Raw genomic sequence first — 8,897 nt, 5'->3', positions numbered from 1 at the left:
GGCATATAGCAGGTGTTGAATGAATAGTAAAAAAAAAAAAAAAAAAAAATACCGTCATCTTTATCATCATGATCATCATCCTAAAAGAGGGTCTGATATGTTAGAAAGTACTTTTCCAGTTATTTTTATGGCATAATATTTATAAGGTTCAGGAATGGCTCGCTAGGCACCAGATCAGATATCTTTCATCCCGCCTGACTTTCCTGCAGGAGTCCCAGAGACTTTCAGGGCCATTCATTGGGTTTCCTTGATGTCAATCAATACTGCTTAACCAATCAGCATGAAGTGCTTGATCCATTATGGAGGTGGAATTAGCAACTATAGCTTCAGGGTCTGCGCCGGAACAAGGTGGCCACCGACAGTTCCATTGGAAGAAGAAAGCGGAGGTAACTTGGGTACTGGAAGTTAGGCGCAATGAAGGGGACTCAAAGAGTTTCCTCCGCATTAGGCATCAGAGCACTGTGACTCCTTCATTGCTTCATTCGAGACTCTGAGGCCCAGGTCCTGCGCTCCGGTCCCTGACAATGCTCTTGGCATTGGCTGTTCTGTTATCTCCTAGAATGAATAACTGGCTTTAAGAAAATTATGTTTATATAAGTAATAATACCTGAATACATTTTCAAAAAAATATAAATAGTGTAGCTCTCCCTTCAACTCCCCACCAACCCCCAATTTAGGATTGACGTGGTAGGATCCTTTTCTTTCTACTTACAAACATAGGGGATTTATTTTCTTCCTGGAATGGCCAAGTATTGTGGGTATTTTTCTGTAGTATTGTTAAGATAACAATTTTCTTTTTTTTTTCTTTTTAAATTTTTTTTTAACGTTTATTTATTTTTGAGACAGAGAGAGACAGAGCATGAACGGGGGAGGAGCAGAAAGAGAGGGAGACACAGAATCGGAAGCAGGCTCCAGGCTCTGGGCCGTCAGCCCAGAGCCCGACAGGGGGACTCGAACTCAGGACCATGAGATCGTGACCTGAGCTGAAGTCGGACGCTTAACCGACTGAGCCACCCAGGTGCCCCAAGATAACAATTTTCTATTGTTATCTTCAAAGTACATGATCTCTTCTGTCTTTTATGAAGAGATCTTTTTCAACATGCAATACTGGTGTTTGTATCTTGTTTGAAAAATTTGCCTAAGTACAAGAAAAGGTGACTTCAAATATCTCTTGTATAGAAACTCCATAGTCTTTGCCTCAAGAAGAATGATTACAGTGGTCCATTCACTTTCTGCTTATCTCCCAATAATTCTGGTAATTCCGGTATGTTATGCTGTACTATATGTCCTGAACACATTTCTGAGGGGTGAATGGCATTTTACAGTTATGATGCTCTTACAGTGATTAGCTATGATCACGGTCTTTGTGATCATAAAATTATTAATACCTTACTATTTTAAGAGTGCCTAAAGTGACATAAAGTCGTTATTTGGGTATTTGGCCTTTTAAAGGCTGAGGCTGAAGTTAAATTACATTTTTTTTTTAACCAAATACTTAGGTTTCTCTGTTATAAGTGAGAGCCAATGATTTTTCTGTATGTGTGTGTGTGTGTGTGTGTGTGTGTGTGTGTGTGTATAATCTTATTTTTTTACATTTTACGGTACAAATGGCCTTTATTGTTTGCAATGGGAAGTGGAAGAGGAGGGGACACGACAGCTCTAGGGACAGCTTCAAAGACTGACTCCATTGCCATCCTCCCAATGATTTCTGTATAGTAGCTTTGTATTCATATTTCTTATGGAATTGTCTTATTTTTCCAGTTTACAATCATATGGTCGGCAAATGGTCTTGTTTTCTTTTCCTTTGAAGTTTTATACATTTGATTTCTTTCTCTTTTCTAATTTTGTTGGCTAGTACTTCTAGTACAATGTTAAGTATTAGTGGGAAGGTGGCATCTTTCTCTTGTTCTAGACTTTGGTGGGAATGCTGCTGGTGTTTGTCCCTTAAGCATGACACTGGCTGTTGCTCAGAAATAAATGTCATGTCAAAGAAGTATTAGTCTTTTTCTGTTTTGTTAATTTTTTAATGCTTTATTTTGAAATATTTCCAAATTTCTAGAAACATTGCAAAAATAATTCAAAAAACTACCATTTATCCGTCATCAACTTTTTACATTTTGCCACATTTGCTGTATACTATCTCTCAGAAAGACCACAGGAGATATGCACATATATATTAATATGTATATATTCCTTGAATGACTTGACAGTAGGTTGTATATATTGGGCCTCTTTATTTCATAATATTTCAGTGTATATTTCCTTTAAAAATTTTTGTCATGTTTATTTATTTTTAACAGAGAGGGAGAGACAGAGCATGAGTGGGGGAGTGGCAGAGAGAGAGAGGAAGGCAACAGAATATGAACTGGCTCCAGCCTCCTAGCTGTCAGCACAGAGCCCAGTGTGGGGCTCAAACGCAACGAACCATGAGATCATGACCTGAGCTGAAGTCAGACGCTTAACCGCTGGCCACCCAGGAACCCCTCCTTTTTTAAAAAAATATTTATTTTTATTTTTTAATGTACATCCAATTTAGTTAGCACATAGTGCAATAATGATTTCAGGAGTAGAATCCAGTGATTCATCCCCTACATATAACACCCAGTACTCATCCCAACAAGTGTCTTCCTCAGTGCCCCTTGCCCATTTAGCCATCCCCTCACCTACAATCCCTCCAGCAACCCTCAGTTTATTCCCTATATTTAAGAGTCTCTTATGTTTTGTCCCCCACCCTGTTTTTGTATTATTTTTGCTTCCCTTTTCCTTATGTTCATCTGTTTTTTATCTTAAATTCCTCATACAAATGAAGTTGTATGGTATGTGTCTTTCTCTGACTCATTTCGCTTAACATAATACCCTCTAGTTCCATCCATGTTGTTGCAAATGGCGAGATTTCATTCTTTTTGATATCCAAGTAATACTCCATTGTATATACATACCACATCTTCTTTATCCATTCATCTGTCAATGGACACTTGGGCTCTTTCCATACTTTGGCTATTGTCTATAGTGCTTCTGTAAACATTGGGGTGCATGTGTCCCTTCAAAACAGCACACCTGTATCCTTTGGATAAGTACCTAGGAGTGCAATTGCTGGGTTGTATGGTAGTTCTATTTTTAGTTTTTTGAGGAACCTCCATACTGTTTTCCCAAGTGACTGTGCCAGTTTGCATTCCCACCAGCAGTGCAAAAGTAATCCTCTTTCTCCATATCCTCGCCAACATCTGTTGTTGCCTGAATTGTTAATGTTAGCCACTCGACAGGTGTGAGGTGGTATCTCATTGTGGCTTTGATTTGTATTTCCCTGATGATGAGTGATGTTGAGCATCTTTTCATGTGTCTGTTAGCCATCTGGATGTCTTCTTTGGAAAAGTGTCTATTCATATCTTTTGCCCATTTCTTCACTGGATTATTTTTTTTTGAGTGTTGAGTTTGATAAGTTCTTTATAGATTTTTGGGTACTAACCCTTTATCTGATATGTCATTTGCAAATATCTTCTCCCATTCTTTTGGTTGCCTTTTAGTTTTGCTGATTGTTTCCTTCACTGTGTGGAAGCTTTTTATCTTGACGAGATCCCAATAGTTCATTTTTGCTTTTGTTTCCCTTGCCTCTAGAGATGTGTTGAGTAAGAAGTTGCTGCTCAGTGTATATTTCCTAACAAGAATATTCTCTTACATATCTTTACTACCATTATCAAATTAAGAAAAATTTAACATTGATGCCATACTTTAACAGTTCATTTTCCAATTTTGTCAATTGTGCTGATAATGTTTTTTATAATATATTTCTATATCTACTTTTTTTTCCTTTTTTTTTTTTTTTGCCTACAGGAGGCAGGTCAGGATCTATCTGGAACATTTCCTTATTCTTTCATTGTTTTTCAAGTCATTAATATTTTTGAAAATTATGGGTACTTATTCCATAGAGTGTTACTTAATTTGGGATTTTCTGATATTTCTTCATGATAAGATTAAAATTTCGCATTTTTGGCGTGAATGCTAATAACTGTTCTTGTGTCTTTTTCTGAAGGTACATCGTATCTGTTAGTCTCTTACAGGTGATGTTCATTTTAACTTTTTTAAATTTAATGATTATTAGTTTACTAGTAAATTTATGGAGTTGGGCAGCCATTACCACAATCTAATTTTATCTTTTTAAGTTTATTTATTTTGAGAGAGAGAGAGAGAGAGGCAGAGAGAGAGGGAGAGGGAGAATCCCAAGCAGGCTCTGTGCAGAGACTGATGCAGGGCTTGAATCCACAAACTGTGAGATCATGACCTGAGCTGAAATCAAGAGATGGACGCTTAACCAACTGAGCCACCCACATGCCCCCACAATCTAGTTTTAGAACATTTTCATCATTTTAAAAAGTTCCTCATGCCTGTTTGCATTTAATCCCTGCTCAAACCCCCAGACCAAGACAATTGCTCATTGCCTCTGTCTCCATAAATTTGCCCTTTTACTAGATATTTCATATAAATGAAACATAGGATATGGAGTCTATGTGACTGGCTTTTTTTTTTTTTCAGTTAGTGTACTGTTTTTGTGGTTTATTCCTGTTGTAGCAGTTGTTAGCCATGTTGTATCCATGGTGTAGCATGTTGTATCAGTATTTCATTCCTTTTCGCTTGATGAGAGGATCTGTTGTATGGATATACCTTATTTTGTTTATCCATTCACCAGTTGTTCCACATTTAGATTATTTCCAGTTTTTGGTTATTATGAGTAATGCTGCCATCTGTGAACATTCATGTACATGTCTTTGTGTGGACATATGTTTTCACATCTCTTGGATAGATTCCAAGGAGTAGAATTGCTGGGTCAGATGTCAAGTTTATGTTTTTTTTCTTTTTTTAATGTTTTATTTATTTTTGAAGGAGAGAGAGACAGGGCATGAGTGAGTGAAGGGCAGAGAGAGAGGGAGACACAGAATCTGAAGCAGGTTCCAGGCTCCGAGCTGTGAGCACAGAGCCTGATGCGGGGCTCGAACTCACAGACCATGAGATCATGATCTGAGCTGAAGTCGGACGCCCAACTGACTGAGCCACACAGATGCTCCAAGTTCATGTTTCACTTCTACAAATTTGCCAAATGATTTTCCAAAGTGGCTGTACCATTTTACATTCCCACCAGCAATGCATGAGGATTCCAGTCTCTCCACATAGTCACCAACACTTGGTATTGTCTATCTTTTTTGATTATGGCCATTCTAGGGGGTGTGTTGTGCTATGTCATTGTGGTTTTAGCTTACATCTGATGCTGAACATCTTCATCTTCTGATGAGCTTATTAACTAAGCATGTATCATCTATAGTTAAATATCTATTAAAATCTTTTGTCCATTTAAAAACTTGCTTGTTTGCCTTATTATTGAGTTTAAGAATTTGTTATATATTCTGGATACAAGTTCTTTATCAGATATATGTTTGCACATATTTTCTTCCAGTCTATGGATTTTTCCCTGTTGTTTTATTGATATATAATACACATATATTGTATTATTTTTAGGTATTTTTATATTTATTAATTTATTTTTTAATGTTTATTTATTTTTTGAGAGAGAGACAGAGTGTGAGTGGGGGAGGGGCAGAGAACCAGGGAGACACAGAATCTGAAGCAGGCTCCAGGCTCTGAGCTGTCAGCACAGAGGGGGCTCAAACTCATAAGCTGTGAGATCATGACCTGAGCTGAAGTTGGATGCTTAGCCAACTCAGCCACCCAGGTGCCCCAAAAGGACTATTCTTTTTACATACAGTTGTTTTGGCACTTTTGTCAAAAATAAATTGAACATAAATATGAAGATTTGCTTTGGACGCATAATTCAGTTCCATTGATCTGTTGTATAATATTAAAAAATTTTTTTTTAATGTTTATTTATTTTTGAGAGATAGAGACAGATCATGAGCGAGGGAGGGGCGGAAAGAGAGGGAGAATTTGAAGCAGGCTCCAGGCCCCAAGCTGTCAGCACAGAGCCGGAGCTGAGTCAGGAACCCACAAACCATGAGATCATGACCTGAGTTGAAGTTGGAGCCTTAACTGACTAAGCCACCTTGGCACCCCTGTTGTATGATGTTCTTAAGCCAAATACCACATTGATTACTGTATCTTTTGAGTAAGATTTCAAATTGAATAGTGTAAGTCCTTCAACTTTTTCTTTTCTCAATTTTGTTCTTTTAAAAAATTCTTTTAATGATTTTATTTATTTTTGAGACAGAGAGGGACAGAGCGTGAGTGGGGGAAGGACACAGAGAGAGGGAGACACAGAATCTGAAGCAGGCTCCAGGCTCTGAGCTGTCAGCACAGAGCCCTATGTGGGGCTCGAACTCACGGACCGTGAGATCATGACCTGAGCCGAAGTCAGACGCTCAACCGACTGAGCCACCCAGGCACCCCTCAACTTTGTTCTTTTTAAAAATTGTTACTGCACGGGTGCCTGGGTGGCTCAGTTGGTTAAGCGTCTGACTCTTGATTTCGTTTCAGGTCATGATCTCATGGTTGGTGAGTTCAAGCCCTACTCGCTCTGTGGTGGCAGTGCTGGCCGCGTTGGCAGTGCACAGCCTGCTTGGGTTTCTCTCTTTTCCTTCTCTCTCTGCCCCTCCCCTGCTCACACTCTCTCTCAAAATATATAATTAAAAAATGTTATTGCAGTTCTATGTCCTTTTCATTTTCATATGAATTTTAGGATCTACTTGTTAATTTCTAATAAACACCTGTTGGATTTTCATAGGGATTTTGCTGAATGTGTAGATAAATTTGAAAGGAATTGCTCTGTTGACAATATTGAGTCTTTCAATCATGAACAGGACTTTAATGAATGTATCTCCATTTATTTAGACCTTCTTTAATTTATCTCATCAATGTTTTGTTGTTGTCAGTGTATAAACCTTACACTAATTTTGTTAAATTTACTCCTAAATATTTTATTCTTTTTGGTGATATTGTGAACAGACTTGTTTTCTTAATTTCATTTTCAGATGGTTTATTGCCAGTGCATAAAGATACAGTTGTTTTTTCTATATTGATCACATATCTTGCAACCCTGCAAAAGTTATTAGTTCTGGAATTTTTTGGTGGATTCCTTGGGATTTTAAACATATAATATACTATAATTTGAAGATAAAGATAGTTTAACTTTTCACTTTTTTATCTGAATGCCTTTACTTTTTTTTCCTATTGTACTGGTTAGAACCTCCAGTAAAATGTCCAATAGAAGCGGCAATGGTAAAAATCCTTGTCTTGTTTTTTCTTTTTTTTCCATTCCAAGTTTCAACAATTATGAGTAAAGCTAATATAAACATCTGTGTGCAGGTTTTTATATGGATATAAAGTTTACGACTCCTTTGTATAAATATCAAGAGGCACAATCGCTGGATCATATGGTAAGTGTATGTTTCATTTTTTAAGAAACTGCCAAACTCTTTTCCAAAGTAGCTGGACCACGTTGCATTCTCACCATCAATGAATGAGAGTTCCTCTTGCTCCACATCTTTTTCAGCATTTGCTGCTGTCCGTTTTTTAGATTGTCACCACTCTAATGGATATGGAATGGAATCTCGTTGTTGTTTTAATTTCTTTGATGTCATCTGGTTATTTCCAATTTTGTATTTTCTTTGATGATATATCTCTTCAGCTATTTCACCCATTCTTAAGTCAGGTTGTTCGTTATCTTATTGAATTTTGAGAGTAGTTCTTTGTATATGGTGGCTAGCAGTTCTTTATCAGATGTGTCTTTTGCAAATATTTTCTCCTTCTCTGTGACTTCATAGTGTCTTTACAGAGCAGAAGTTTTTAATGTTTTTTTTAAAGTTTATTTATTTATTTTGGAGAGAGAGAGAGAGAGAGAGAGAAGAAGAGAGAGAGAGAGAAGAAGAGAGAGAGTCCCAAACAGGCTCTGCGCTATCAGCATAGAGCCCAATGTGGGGCTCGATACCATGAACCATGAGATCATGACCTGAGCGGAAATCAAGAGTCGGGCACTTAACTGACTGCCACCAGGCACCCTAGAAATTTTTAATGTTAATGAGGTCCAGTTTATCAATTTTTTCATGGATTACACCTTTAGTGTTTTATTAAAAAAATCGTAACCAAACCCAAGGTCATCTAGATTTTTCCTGTGTTATCTTCTTAGGAGTTTTATAGGTTTTGCATTTTATGCTTAGGTCTATGTTTAGTAAGTTAGTGTTTGTGAAGGGTGTAAGGTCTGTGTCTACATGCTGCTGCTGCTTCTCCCCTTCTTCCTCTTTTCTTCTTCTTCCTCCTCCCCTTCTTCTCTTTCTCTTTCTCCTCCTCCTCTTCCTCCTCCTCCTCCTCCTTCTTCTTCTTTTTCTTCTTCTTCTTCTTGCATGTGGATGTCTGGTTGTCCCAGCACGATTTCTTGAAAAACTGTGTTTTCTCCTTTGAGTGCTTTTGTTCCTTTGGCAAAGATCAGTTAACTGTATGTGAGTATTTTGGAGCTCTTTTTTTCTGTCCATTAATCTGTATGTGTGCTCTTTTTGCCAGTTTTACACTATCTTGATTACTGTATCTTTACAGTAAAATTTTTTTTTAATTTATTTATTTCTTTTAGAGAGAGAGAGAGAGAGAGAAAGAGAGAGAGAGAACACGTGAGCAGGGAAGGGAGCAGAGGGAGAGAAAGAGAGAATCTTAAGCAGGCTCCACACTCAGCCCAGGGCCCAACATGGGCTTGATCCCATGACCCTGGAATCATGACCTGAACCAAAATTGTTAGTCAGTAGCTCAACTGACTGAGCCACCCAGGCACCCCTTTATAATAAGTCTTAAGGTTGGGTAGTGTCAGTCCTCTGACTTTGTTCTCCTTCAGCATTGTGTTGACTATTCTGGGTCTTTTACCTCTCCATTTAAACTTCAGAATCATTTTTTCTATATCTATGAAATAA

The sequence above is a fragment of the Leopardus geoffroyi genome, chromosome C2 (assembly GCF_018350155.1).
Source record: "Leopardus geoffroyi isolate Oge1 chromosome C2, O.geoffroyi_Oge1_pat1.0, whole genome shotgun sequence".
Taxonomy (NCBI): Eukaryota; Metazoa; Chordata; class Mammalia; order Carnivora; family Felidae; genus Leopardus; species Leopardus geoffroyi.
Note: the sequence above shows the minus strand (reverse complement) of the source record.